Below are 13,203 nucleotides of genomic sequence, written 5' to 3' on the forward strand. Positions count from 1 at the left end.
AGACGCACATGCACTCAAAAACACTATACAAACATAAAAAATGTTTGTAAGATTCTTATGCTCCCAACTTCAAACAACTAATGAAGACATTGTGTACCATACTGTTTTGTTTTTAATCTGTGGCACAGCCCCACAAAGGAGCAGTTCAGAATTGTAATCAAATGAGCACCATTAGGACAACTCCCAACAGAAAGGACATTCCCTTTCTCCTATTTAAGTGTTTCTGTTTGTGATTATACAGTTTCAAGTTTTCTCAGGAGATGTTCAACTGCTTCAAATTTATTTGTTATCTTTAGGCATTGTGGCCACTAGAAAGAATCAAAAGAACAGCCGGGCATGGTGGCACACACCTTTAATCCCAGCACTCGGGAGGCCAGCCTGGTCTACAAAGTCCAGGATAGCCAAGGCTAACACAGAGAGACCCTGTCTCAAAAAACCAAAAAAAGAAAAAAAAAATCAAAAGAGCACATGAACTCTTTTTGTTTGCTTGTTTGTCTTTTGAGACAGGGTTTCTCTGTGTAGCCTTGACTGTCCTGGACTCACTTTGTAAACTAAGCTGGCCTCAAACACACAGAGATCCACCTGCCTCTGCCTTCCAAGTGCTGGGATTACAGGCACATGCCACTGTTCCCGGCTGTACATGAACTCTTAACATGACCAAATTAGATATGATACTGTAGGAATGTTTAGTCTTAATATTTTTTATTTAAATAAATAAGCTCTCTCTGGGCTGAGGCCTACCTGGGCTTTTAAGTATCATGTGACTGACAAGCTTGATTTTAACAGATTAGCAGGAGACTGAGAAGCCCCCAAGTATGGCTCAGTGATCACATGTAATAGTTCCTGAAGACCAGATCAAATACACCCTATCTCTAGAACTGTCCCAAAACCTCTGCCAGCATACCTTTCATCTGAACAACCTATTTTCATTTAAAGTTTACAAAGCTATTATCATATAATTTAAGATGTGAAAAATAAAGGCAGACTATCAGAAACATAACCAGCAAGGCCTTCCAGAGCTAGACAACGGATCTAACATGAAAAGCTGACTTGGGGAAGGAGGCAGGGATAATCTTAAAACATTTTAAGCAGAAATAGCCTGTTATCTAGAAATCAGACTCATAAATTCAACTATTTGAAAGATGAGTGACAGGACCAGCAAAATGGCTAAGAAGGCGAAGGCATTCGTGTGCCTGAGACTTGCATTCACTCCTCTGGACCCACACAGGAAACAGACTCCTCAGACTCCTCAGAGTTGCCCTCTGACCTCCCCATGTGCCTGTGTCGGTGGGCACAGTCATACACACAATAAATAAATGTAATTTAAAAATGTGAAAGATTTTTAATAACTTGGCCTTGTTACTAATGCACTCACTATTTGGAGAAAATGAAAATTCCTTGGAAGAAATTATCACTATGACAAAAATTATGCCCTTAAACATTAATATAACTTAGCTCTTTGCACAGAGGAGAAATGTAACAGAGTTATCAACTTGAAGTTGCCAAATGACTAATTAGAAATGCTAACTTTCAAATTACTTTTTTCCTGGCTTATCCACAAAAACTCTCAAGCCAGTGTGTGGCCGGTTAGGGCTGAGGAGGAGATGGGAAAGGAAGACAGACAGAACTCATCCTCAGGTAACAATTATAAATAATACAACCTAATTAAAAGAAAAAATCCGGATTTTTAGTGTTTTTCAGAAAAACATGTTCAAATCACTGAAGATAATGAAATGGTCTGTGTGGCTTCATATCAATGCCTGAGGCATCATTACTAGTGCTTGCTTTATACTTTGCTTAGGGCTTTTAAGGGAAATGATTGCATATACAGTATCCATGGGCTCTTGAAAGTCAAACAGTGATCCTTATAATCAGTAATTGTTTGGTCTTCCTTGCTATGAGCACTTATAAAATGCGGAAATGTTCTGTTTTAAATCTTTTGTTTTGTATAAACATCCTGCCCATATTCCAGGCCACTACATAAAATGTACTTCTAAACAGAAAATATTATTACGTCTTCCACTGTGACCTATTTAGAATATCAAGGTACAAACTTCCCAAGTTTTCTTCTAGGCCTTCAACAGAACACAAAGATGTACACAATCCTAAATATGCATCACCAGAATCTGTGACTTTATTGTTTTTCATAAATGTGAATGCAATGCCTAAAATATTCACTATGCAGAGGCTGGCCTCAAAATAGACTTAGCTTGTATACTATCCAGTGAGTTGTTACCTGAATACTAAAATACTCAGTTTGTACATGTGTCCTACAGTCTGTCATTTACTCCATTAACTTTCATTGCATTTTAAAATTAATTTATTGAGACAGAGTGTCGCTATGGAACTCGTCATGACCAGGCTGTCCTCACACTCAGAGATCCGCCTGCCTCTGCCCTCCAGGTGCTGGGATTAAAGGCATGCGCCACCATGCCTGGATGGTTTTTTTTGTTTGTTTTGTTTAAGAGCTTTATTTGGTTTACAATTTTGAAGACTGAAATCCAAACAGTATGGATATGGCTCTATAACATCTCCAGGGAGACATCACAAAAAGAAAAAAAGATCACATGTCCCAGGAAACAAGGAGTTGCAATTTCCGCTTTTTCAGTACAGCTCTCGGGAGAACTACCCAGAGTCCCACATTCTAAAGAAAACAATTTCCAGAACCTAATTATCCTGCATTAAACCCTACCTCTTCAAAGGTTCACCATCTTCCTCACACCACACATTGAACACCAACAACCTCCCAACCTATGGCTCACTGGGCACACACAAACCAAACATACAAGCTATACCTGACACACCTTTGTCCCTCAATTCCCTAAAGATAATCACAGCCAAAAGATATTCCACAGAAATTCCATGGCTCTCCCCACCATATACCTCCTTCACTATATATCAGTAACAAAGTTATTATTCTATCTTTAAATACACACATGAGGGACTAGAAGAGATGGTGCAGCAATTAACAGCACTGGCTGCTCTTGCAGAGGACTCACAGGCTTGGTTCTCCACACCCACAGCAGATGGCTCACAACTACCTGTCACTCCAGTTCCATGGAACCTGACACCCACTTCTGGCCTCTGAGTGTACCCAGGCATATGCATGATGGAGGCAGACACACACACACACACACACACACACACACACACACACACACACACACACACCCCTTTTTAAAAACTAAGTATTTTAGAGGGCTGGAGAGATTGTTCAGACATGTAATCCTAGTAATATATATACAAAATCCATTGAATACAGCTTGAACTGGACCCAAAACAAAACTTTTATAAAAAACTAACAGTCCTCAAATTAAAATTTATAGCCTAAAAAAGAGCAGGTGGTGATAGGACAAAAGGCACAGTATACTCAGGATAAATGTTAATACTTAAAAGAAAAACTTACTTTTAATTTCATGGACATTTTCCTTACATCAACATTTCTCTAATGGCCAGTGCACATTTGAGGTAGTCCACAAACACTAAGCAGAAAAGGACACTCAAATTACTCAGTTTTACAAAAGTTATGTTAGCTATTTCATCACAAGGACACACATTGCTATAAAGCACTGGCTTGGTGGCACAGAAAAATTTGCAGGACAGACTTGTATTAAAGCAGTTTAGTGACTGTGTGGCTTCTGAAGAAATGTGTAAGTTTTACTGACATTGTAGAAAATCTTAACTTGTTGTTTACTCTAGGGAAGGCATCGATTTAAGCCTAATAAAATAACAAACACGTAATGACTTTCCTAAACCAGGACAAAGAATTTTATTGTCGTTCAACCTAACAGTAAAAGTAACCAAAAAGTATTTTAAATGCTACTTGTGGGACAGCAGGTCCATGTTCCCTTTCTTTCATGAGTATTTGTCTGTGTGTGTGTGTGTGTGTGTGTGTGTGTGTGTGTGTGTGTGTGTGTATGTGTGTAATGTGAGCACTTCTCCTTAGTATCAGTCACTCACCTTCCTTGCGCCCCATGTAACTCAAATTCATGCCCAGATTTCCAGAAAGAAAGCATCTGATTATAGACTGGGCCACATTATTTTAAAAATGTTACAAAATCAGAAAAAAGCAGCAGAAATCAGGCTGGGAAAGCTCAATGGCAGAGCACTTGCACAGCATGCACTAGGTTGATACACATGCCACAAGACAAACTAAAGTACTCAATGTAATGTGAACAGAAGTCAGGCATGAAGACGCATGCCTGCATGCCAACTCTGAAGTGCAGCAGGACGGCTGGGAACTCAGGCCAGCCTGGTTACATATGGAGTCCCATGACCGCCTGGGCTGCACAGGGGAGACCTCATCAAAGCCACACATTTTCAACTTAAAGCTCATAAGCTCACATGCCATACACAAGATCTTAATAAACATAGTGGACTCCGCCTGCAGGCTTACTGAATTTATTTGAAGCACGGGAGTCTTTTGTTTTTTTGGGTTTTTTTGTTTTTTGTTTTTTTTATTAACAGTTTTTAGAGAGACGGATTTTTTTTTAAATTTTATGTGTATGAATGTTTTGCTTGCATGTAGTTTCCAAAGGTTGCGTGTGGACTGACATGGGTGCTGGCATGAATTCTGGTCCTCTGAAGTGTATTAGCTCTCAAGTGCTGAGTCAGTTCTTCAGGTCTTAAAAGATTTTAGTATCAATTTTAAGCATATTGGTTACAAAAAAGTGTTCAGCAAGAAATAAAAACCAGGAACACCTGAGACCATGAGCTTTGGAGTCAGCTTGTGAGCTCTGAATGTATGTCACAACTCTGCTGTCACTAGCTGTATGATCTTGGGCAAGTTACTTTCTCTTACCTCCTTTCCTCTAGAATGATTAGTTAATATTGCTGGTGTGTGAGAATAGCATAGAATAATGCTTATAAAACAGCTGGGCGTGGTGGGGCACACCTTTATTGCCAGCACTCGGGAGGCAGAGGCAGGTATATCGTTGTGAGTTCAAGACCAGCCTGTTCTACAAAGGGTGTCCAGGACAGCCAAGGCTACACAGAGAAACCCTGTCTCAAAAAACCCCAACCAAACCAAACAAAGTTTATAAAACACAGCCTGGCACACAGTGAGAGCTCAGCAATCACCCAAAGCACCGGGATCCACAAGCCACTATCACTCTGTAGTTATTTTGAAAGGTCAAACACGTCCCCGTTCTGAGATTTTTACCCATCTGATGCTCTCAGAACACTAAGTATTTCGCACATTTTACCACACACATGTCAACTGCAGACTAAGCGGGGCCAACTGAACAAGAGAAGTAGAGCACGTGTTCTCACACTAATGCTGGCGCAATTATCACAAGGGCAAGTCTGGGTCAGAGGTGGCAGCATTTGGTCGTCTCGAGCCAGCAGTGTCACTGGGGCAGGCTGTGGCGTCTGCCTGTCTCTGAAGCTGCCACTGGCATCTACAGGGACCCTTGTGCATGTGATTCTGGGCACTGTTGCTGGCTGCTTGCCCTGATCCTGATTCAACAACCCTTGTAACAATACAAACCACTGTGTTCTCCCCAAGTAATCTTTAAACTATAAGATATACTTAAATTGGTTTTTCCTACTCCAAAAATTCTGGCACACATCGAGTAAATATACCATGCACTCTCACCTTCCCCGGCCTCCAGTAGCAAGAAAGGGGGAGGGGAACACCATTTTTAATTTCTTTAAACAAAAACAAAAATAAACAAATAACCACAGAAAAAATACTGTCCACTTTCAACCTATGGGTTATCCGGGGAATTCTTGAAACTTTGTTTTAATAATAATAAAATATGAGCAATTTATTTCCTAATTTAGAAAATGATATTTTTTTAAGATTTATTTATTTATTATGTATACAGTGTTCTGCCTCCATGTAGGCCTACACGCCAGAAGAGGGCACCAGATCTCATTGTAGATGGTTGTGAGCCACCATATGGTTGCTGGGAATTGAACTCAGGACCTCTGGAAGAGTAGACTGTGCTCTTAACCTCTGAGACATCTCTCCAGCCCCGAAAATGATATATTTCTAAGGAATATTATTTTTTTTAAAAAAAAGAAGTAACAGCAATAAAAACTGCAAAAAGAGCTAACAAAAATGATCCCAGGGCAGGTGAGATGGCTCAGTGGGTAAGGGCATTTGCTGCCAAGCCTAAATTCAATGCCTCGGACTCACATGGTGGAAGTTGTCCTGTGGTCTCCACAGGTAACAAAGTGTGGTGGTTTGAAAGAACCCTGGCTCCCATCGGCCGGCAGGAGTGGCCCTGTTAGGAGGTGTGGCTGTGATCCGGCTCTCTTCCTGCCGCCTGCGGATCAACATGTATTATCCTCAGCCCCTTCTCTAGCACCATGTCTGTCTGCACGCCACCATGTTTTCTGACATGACACCTTTGAACCAATTAAATGTATTCCTTTATAAGAGTTGCCGTCATCATGGTGTCTCTTCACATCAATAGAAACCTGAACTGAGACAAACATAAACAAAGTGAAGCCCATTTTAAAGAAAAACCAATTATTCCAGCATGTCCAGCTAATATGTGTACTCCTAGTGGATGTCTTCCTGGAAGGAGCTTTCCATCTAAATGTCTATAATGAAAGACACACACACACACACACACACACACACACACACACACACACACACACACACACACACAGCTTTAACACTTTCTGTCTTAGCAAGTAACTCAGTAAAACATCTACATAGCAAACCAGTTGGCCCCTATGTAAGCATGCGCAGTCAGTGTGGATGGCTGCAGGCTGGTACACCTCTTCTGTTCTGCAGCTCACTTCACTCTAGGTCTCTACTATATTTCAGGAATGTTTCCTACTTGATGGTACGGATCAAAGTACAGGCACCTGGTCTGTATGAAGAGTAACCTCAGGGAGGGAAGTCTCAGGAGCTGGTAGCCATACAGAGAGTAACCTGTTGGCCAAGTTTTCATCATCACGGTTTCTATTATCTGTGGTCAGTTATGGTCAGAAAATACTAAATGAAAAGTAAGCAGTTTAGCAGCCACTACAAGTCTCCCCCATTTTGGCCAGCAGGCTACTAGAGGTGGAGGCTGGAGTCTCTTGGTAAACACCCTTAGTTCAACACTTGGTCACGTTCAGAGTAGTGTGATGGACTCTCATCATGGTCTGTCCTACCCCGTGTGAATCATCTCTTTGCATAGCACAGCCATGGTGGGAATTTACCCAGTCTTTAACTGGGTTGACACAGCTGGGCAGTAAGTCAAAATGAAGTTAATGAATGCCACATGACATTAGGTAAACATGTAAAGTAAACAAAACAAAACAAAACAAAAAAACAAATCCAGGCAAGAAAATGCAAACTTAACTTTTCTGATTTGTGATAATTCATAAATCCATGGAGTTATCCATAGAGAAAAACTGTCAAGGAGAGTAAGAACTGTCTACTAAGTTTAAGATGTCATAGAGTAAAAGTCATGCCCCTCTCTCACTGGGGAACAATTTTAAGCTAAAAACAACATAAAGGTTTTTCTGTCCAAAATGTATCTACCTTATTAAAAGTCATCACCACCCATCAGGAAAACACTCCCTTGAGTTTGGTCACTTTATGCTAAAAGCAATGGGAGTTTTACTAAGGGGATAAAAAGGAAGCAGTTGCAAACTCATTTTTAAAAAATGAGTTAGGTCTAGGTTAGCCTTACAAACTAATTGTATTTGCTTTACGTGAGGCCTAGATAGCAAAAGAAAGACCTAAGGCTGGCTCTGAACTACTACTCTATCATGAGGAGTGATTACACTATGCAGGAGCAATCAAAACACGTAAGCAAAACTAGAGTTAACAATCCCACCAAAATAAGGTACAGGAGCAAAAAGTGCAGACAACACAACTGTGTGCATACACACACAAAAGTGTGCATCCAGAGAAAGAATAGCAAACCACAGGCGCCCGCTGTTGCTTCCCCTCTTCAAGGCCAGCAGAGGCACAGCTGACAGCTCTGTAGTCTGTGTGGCCTTAGACACTTTGAGGTGGCCATAATAGAGCCATGAGCATTGTTCACACTCAATAAAAGCACACCGTTCCTGGCGTTGTTTGCCTGCAGCAAGGCTGTGAGAAAGGATGAGCATCAAGAGACAGCAACGACTTACGCCCTGTCCACTGACGCCCAGAACAGTCTTCGCCACTAGTGTCATGCCCACTTTACAGAGTCACAGACGTGTAAGCATGTCTACACCATGTCAGATGTAACACGGTGCATGTTTCTTCTCTCAAGTTAAGTTACTATCTAAATGTCATGATCTGCTACTGTCTATGATTATCATTTCAGAGCACGAGGGTGTAAAGGTGCCAAATACTTTAAACACTAGTAAGATCTGGCATTTTACTTCTATTTTTACTCAAATTCTAACGCTGCCATAGGACACAATGCTTTCCTAAAGCTGAAAAGCATTCAATGGAAGGCAGTGGCAGGGAGCAGTTTAGATGTACTCACTTCAACTTCACAACACTACTGGGTAGGTGTTGTTTTTTGAGGTAAATAAACGGAAGCACAAACAGGCTTTAGAAACAACGACGACAACGACGATGCAAGCTATTTCTATGCCATATCCCTAATTCCAACATGGTTCAGATCGCCAGTACCAAATAAAAGCAACAGATACAGCTTTGGGCAGCTCTCGACAGTCACCAGTGATTACAGACAAATGCTTCAAGAATACAGGACACTCAATGAAGTGGCACATTTGCATTTGTTAGCAAACATGTATTGTCATCATAAGCTAAGAACGGCATCAGAATGTGGAAGTGTTACCCAAATCTTCAGAATAGAGTCCAAGAAAAGGAAAAAAAGAAAAAGACAAAATAACCATATAATATAGACATCTAGTATATACAGGTAGATGTAAAACCCAAATAACAACGGGAATTGTTCTCAGGGATCTAGAGGCAGAAGAAGGAATTGCCCCTGTCTAAGGTATTTGAAGCCCTGAGAAGGAAAACCTTACCTGTACCTTTGTTTTGCCTGAGGTCGGTGCTGGGAGGCTTCCTCAATTGCTCTCCACCTTAGAGCAGGAGCTCACCGATGCAGCTGGTCTGGCAACTGCAGTGGACCCTGCCACAGAGCGCTGCCTCACACCTGCCCCTCATTTACATGGGAGCCAGGGATTTCAACTCAGCTCCTTACACTCTAGTGGCTAGGGCTATGGTGAGTCAAAAATACGTAAATCCTAAAGAGCCAAAACAAAGGGGGTGGCAGGCCTTAGTCAAGCACCTTAACATTTTTCCTGAAACCTTACATTAAACAAATAAAAGGCGGGCTGCTGAGATTAAAGGTAAAGGCCCTTTCATACAGGCCTGACAACAGGAGCTTGAGCTCAGAATCCTGCGTGTGTGTGCGCGTGTGTGCGTGTGTGCGTAACACACACTTTTAACATGGGACAATTACCTGAGAAATTATGGACAACTCCTGGGTCAAATGAACACATTTGACACTTTGTATAGCTAAAACTTCATTTAAATGTGAATGTCAAATGATAGGACTGAAAAGTCTCCTCACTCATGGAAAAATATACAAAGTACTAAATATGAGGAAAAAACAGGAAATAGTCTTATCTGCAAGAACTGTAGCAACTTGCAACTTTTTAAAAGTCACATTTTTGTGGGCACAAATTCACCAACTAAATCTAATCTAATTAGCATACTTCTACAGTCTAAAACAAGAACCTGATTCCAAAAAAAGAAAACACTTCAAAGCACAAGATTAAAACCACAAATGACATCAGAATTTATTTAATTTTTTTCAATTAACAAGGCTCTTTTCATATAGAAATAAAAACTGTGTGCCTGTTTACATTTACAGCAGTATTAACAGGGGGTGGGGATCCATGACAGACTTCACTTATCAATTGTGCAACAATGGTGCAAAAGCAAGCAATTATTGCCAAATTTTAGGGCATCAGTCATATTTTATATCATTTTTATTGTGACAAGAAACACAGTCAGAAAGTAGCCATCACTGAGTGCCATCATGTGGTGGGCACCTAGGGAGAAATGTGTGAGACAGCAGAGACCCAGACTCAAGCGTGCTGGGTCTAGCAGTCCAGAAGAAGGCTGCAGGAACTCTACGGGGGAGAGGCTGGGAGTGCGGCTCGGCCGTGGAGCACTAGCCTAATACTGGCCATAGATTTTATTCCCAGAACCAGAGGAGGAAGAAAGACAAAAGAAAAGAGGGGGAAAGAGGAGGAGGAGAATGAAGGAGAAATCTGACCCAGTAGCTTGAGGAGTAATTCCAGCACTGCAGAGTCCTGAGGGCTGCTCCAAGTTCAAGGGCAGCCTCATCTACGCAGTGTGAACCAGGCCTACATAACAAGACTCTATTTCAAAACGTAGTAGAGAAGTGCGGGAGCTGCCAAGTGCACGCCATGAAAGTAACCCGAGAACAACACAAACCAGCAAGGCAAGGAGAGCCAGACCATGTCATCAATCCAAAGGGAGGGCAGCAGAGGGCTTGAAACAGAAACCAAATTCAGCCCCGTACTCAGTGTAAAAGCATTCAAAGAGAAAGGAATGAAAATCAATGCCCCCCCCCACCCCCGGCTTTCTTGGTTTTGTTTTTTGGTGGTTTTTTTCAAGACAGGGTCTCTTTGTGTTAGCCTTGGCTATCCTAGACTCACTTTGTAGACCAGGCTGGCCTCGAACTCACAGCAATCCACCTGCCTCTGCCTCCTGAGTGCTGGGATTAAAGGTATGTGCCACCACTCCTGGTATCAATGCTTTCTTGCTCTATAAAGTTTTTCATAATGAAAAATACTGGGGAGAACGTATATGCAAAATCAAAAGAAAAAGGGAAATAATCTAAAAAGAATTCCAAGAGAATTAAATACATAAAAAGAAAATCACTCCTAATATAAAAAGTACTTAACAATAATATATCACATATTTCAATACATATTCCAGCTGGATCACACAGACCTACAAGATCTTTGGAGGTGATTTCTTGCCAGAACAGCCATGTTCTGACTTAACATTCTTCTACAGCTATATTATATGCTGTATGCATATGTGCAAATATGTTAGTTCATATACATGGACACACATGTTGAGAACAGAAGCTGGCATGGGGTGTCTTCTCTATCACTTTCTACCTTACCTATTATTTGTATGGTTGCATGTGAACGTGTGTGGACTACAGCACACATGTGGTAGTTGGGAACCACTTAGAACTAGGTTGTCTCTTTCCTCCATGGGTTCCAGGAATCAAACTACGCCATCAAGCTTTCATAGCAGTCGCTGACCTGCTAAGCCACCACACGCCAGCCCAAAATCTTACTGTTCTGAGACACAGTTTCTCAATGACCCTGTAACTCACCAATTCAGCAAGCTCCAAGAATCCACTTGTCTCTGTCCTCTTAGTGCTAGGATCACAGGTGCACACCACCACACCCAGGTTTTTATGTGGGTGCCTGGAAACTGAACACAGCTCCTCATATTTGCCTAGCAAGCACTTAACCATCTGGGTCATTTCCTCAGCTGGCCTTGTTTTTAGATGTGAGTACGTGTGCCTGGCTGCAGGAGGGGAAAGAGTTAGAAATGGAGTCACAGAATGCGCCTGTGGCGTGATACGAAACCAAGTGCCTGTGGTAGAGGAGCACAGATTAGTGCAAGCCCTGCCACTGCACCCCTCCTCTGAGCGGTCTTCCTCCCGCTGCATCCAAATTATATTTAGCCTCCAAAGTCACTGTAGAAAAAGTCCTGAAGGTTAGCAATCTTTGCACGTGATAGTGATGGGAGGCAGCGGTGTGGAGGCCGCAGCAGGGGCAGTAGCGGAGTAAGAGAGAGAAGAGTGAGCCAGGCGTGGTGGCGCACGCCTTTAATCCCAGCACTTGGGAGGCAGAGGCAGGTGGATCGCTGTGAGTTTGAGGCCAGCCTGGTCTACAAAGTGAGTCTAGGACAGCTAAAGATACACAGAGAAACCCTATCTTGAAAAACAAAGAATAAAACAAGCATGGGGGGGGGGGTGTGAAGGAGGGCCTCCTTAGCCTCAGGGCCACAGCACTGCTATAGCGGTACAGAGTGTGGGTGACGGGGATGGCAGTAACAGGACGACACAGCACTGGGGTAGAGCACCAACACAGATCTTCACATGACTGCAGTAACCACGGGGAAGAACATGCATAGCTCTGCAAACTGTAATTTCAGGACATTTACTTAAGCAACACTTCCACAGAGCACACCGTGTGTGCCAGCAAGTGTCTGAAGCACTGTACAATTCATTTAATCTTCTTTATGACATAAGTACACACTATGTCTGGTAGATGAAAATATCAAGGCACAGAGACTCTTACCCAAGTTACACAGCTAATTAAGTGGTAGAAACAGGAGTCAAACACAGTAGCCTGACCTCAAAACTCATGCTCTTAATCACTCTGCTAAGCAGTCATATAGTGTGGATACACAACTGTGATTTTCAGTATACACCATTCCAAATGTGTTAGAGTAATAGCTAAAACTTTATTACCAGAAGAATTATATTTGGAAGTAAGAACAAATCAGTACCAACTGGTTATCCAATAGCAAATGGTCAGCCCTGAAAACATATATACATACAAATAACATTATACTTAGGTTACATTTATATATTTAAGGACACACACACACACACACACACACACACACACACACACACACACACACACACACACATACTTAAAGAAAAAGAGGCCATAAATTTAAAAGAGAGCAGGGGGGTTACATGGAAAGGGTTGGAGGGAGGAAAGGGGAGAAATTATGTAGCTATTTTATAATCTCACAAAAATTATAAAAAATAAAAATCAGGTATCTAGAACAGTATTTACTGCTCATATTCATAAAATCAACCATAAGCAGTAACATTTGCCAAAGTGCCTCACAGATCAGACAGAATTTTATTTCTAATTCTGTGAAATGCACACATACACAACAGGCTTTTATGTATGAAATTATTAAGTTAAGCAATGTGATATACCTTCAATGTAACTTTTGTAAAAAGAGGCTATACCAACTTTTGCTTATCATGAATTTTTATGTATCAGATCACAACTCTTGTTGCTGCAACCACCAAGTTTTACTCTAAGAAGAGCTGATTACAGTATTAATGGTTATTTAATACTACCTAATAAATTAATACGATTAATAATGAGCAGATTTATTAATATTCTCCACTAAAGCATATGTATCAGTTCTTCCCAAATTTATCAGCATAATTTTATTTGTAGCACTATTTTAAAATC

General features: G+C 41.3%; 1 protein-coding gene across 7 annotated transcripts in view; it reads right to left on the bottom strand.

Moving 5' to 3' along the window:
• FRS2 (fibroblast growth factor receptor substrate 2) overlaps window positions 1-13,203 on the bottom strand; it is an 83,239-nt gene that overhangs the window by 35,106 nt on the left and 34,930 nt on the right. Inside the window, exons 1-2 of one of the 7 annotated variants that reach the window (XM_084794143.1) lie at window positions 6,143-6,601; window positions 3,407-3,482 (exon numbers count right to left, since the gene is read on the bottom strand). The exons of 5 other annotated variants lie outside the window; for them this stretch is intronic. The gene's annotated coding sequence lies outside the window, so the exon portion shown is untranslated. Of the gene's footprint in view, window positions 1-3,406; window positions 3,483-6,142; window positions 6,602-13,203 lie in introns of those variants that run through there. One more of the 7 variants, XM_084794145.1, reaches the window with a different exon arrangement.

Source organism: Acomys minous, assembly GCF_964271855.1.
Source record: "Acomys minous genome assembly, chromosome: 9".
NCBI classification, from domain to species: Eukaryota; Metazoa; Chordata; class Mammalia; order Rodentia; family Muridae; genus Acomys; species Acomys minous.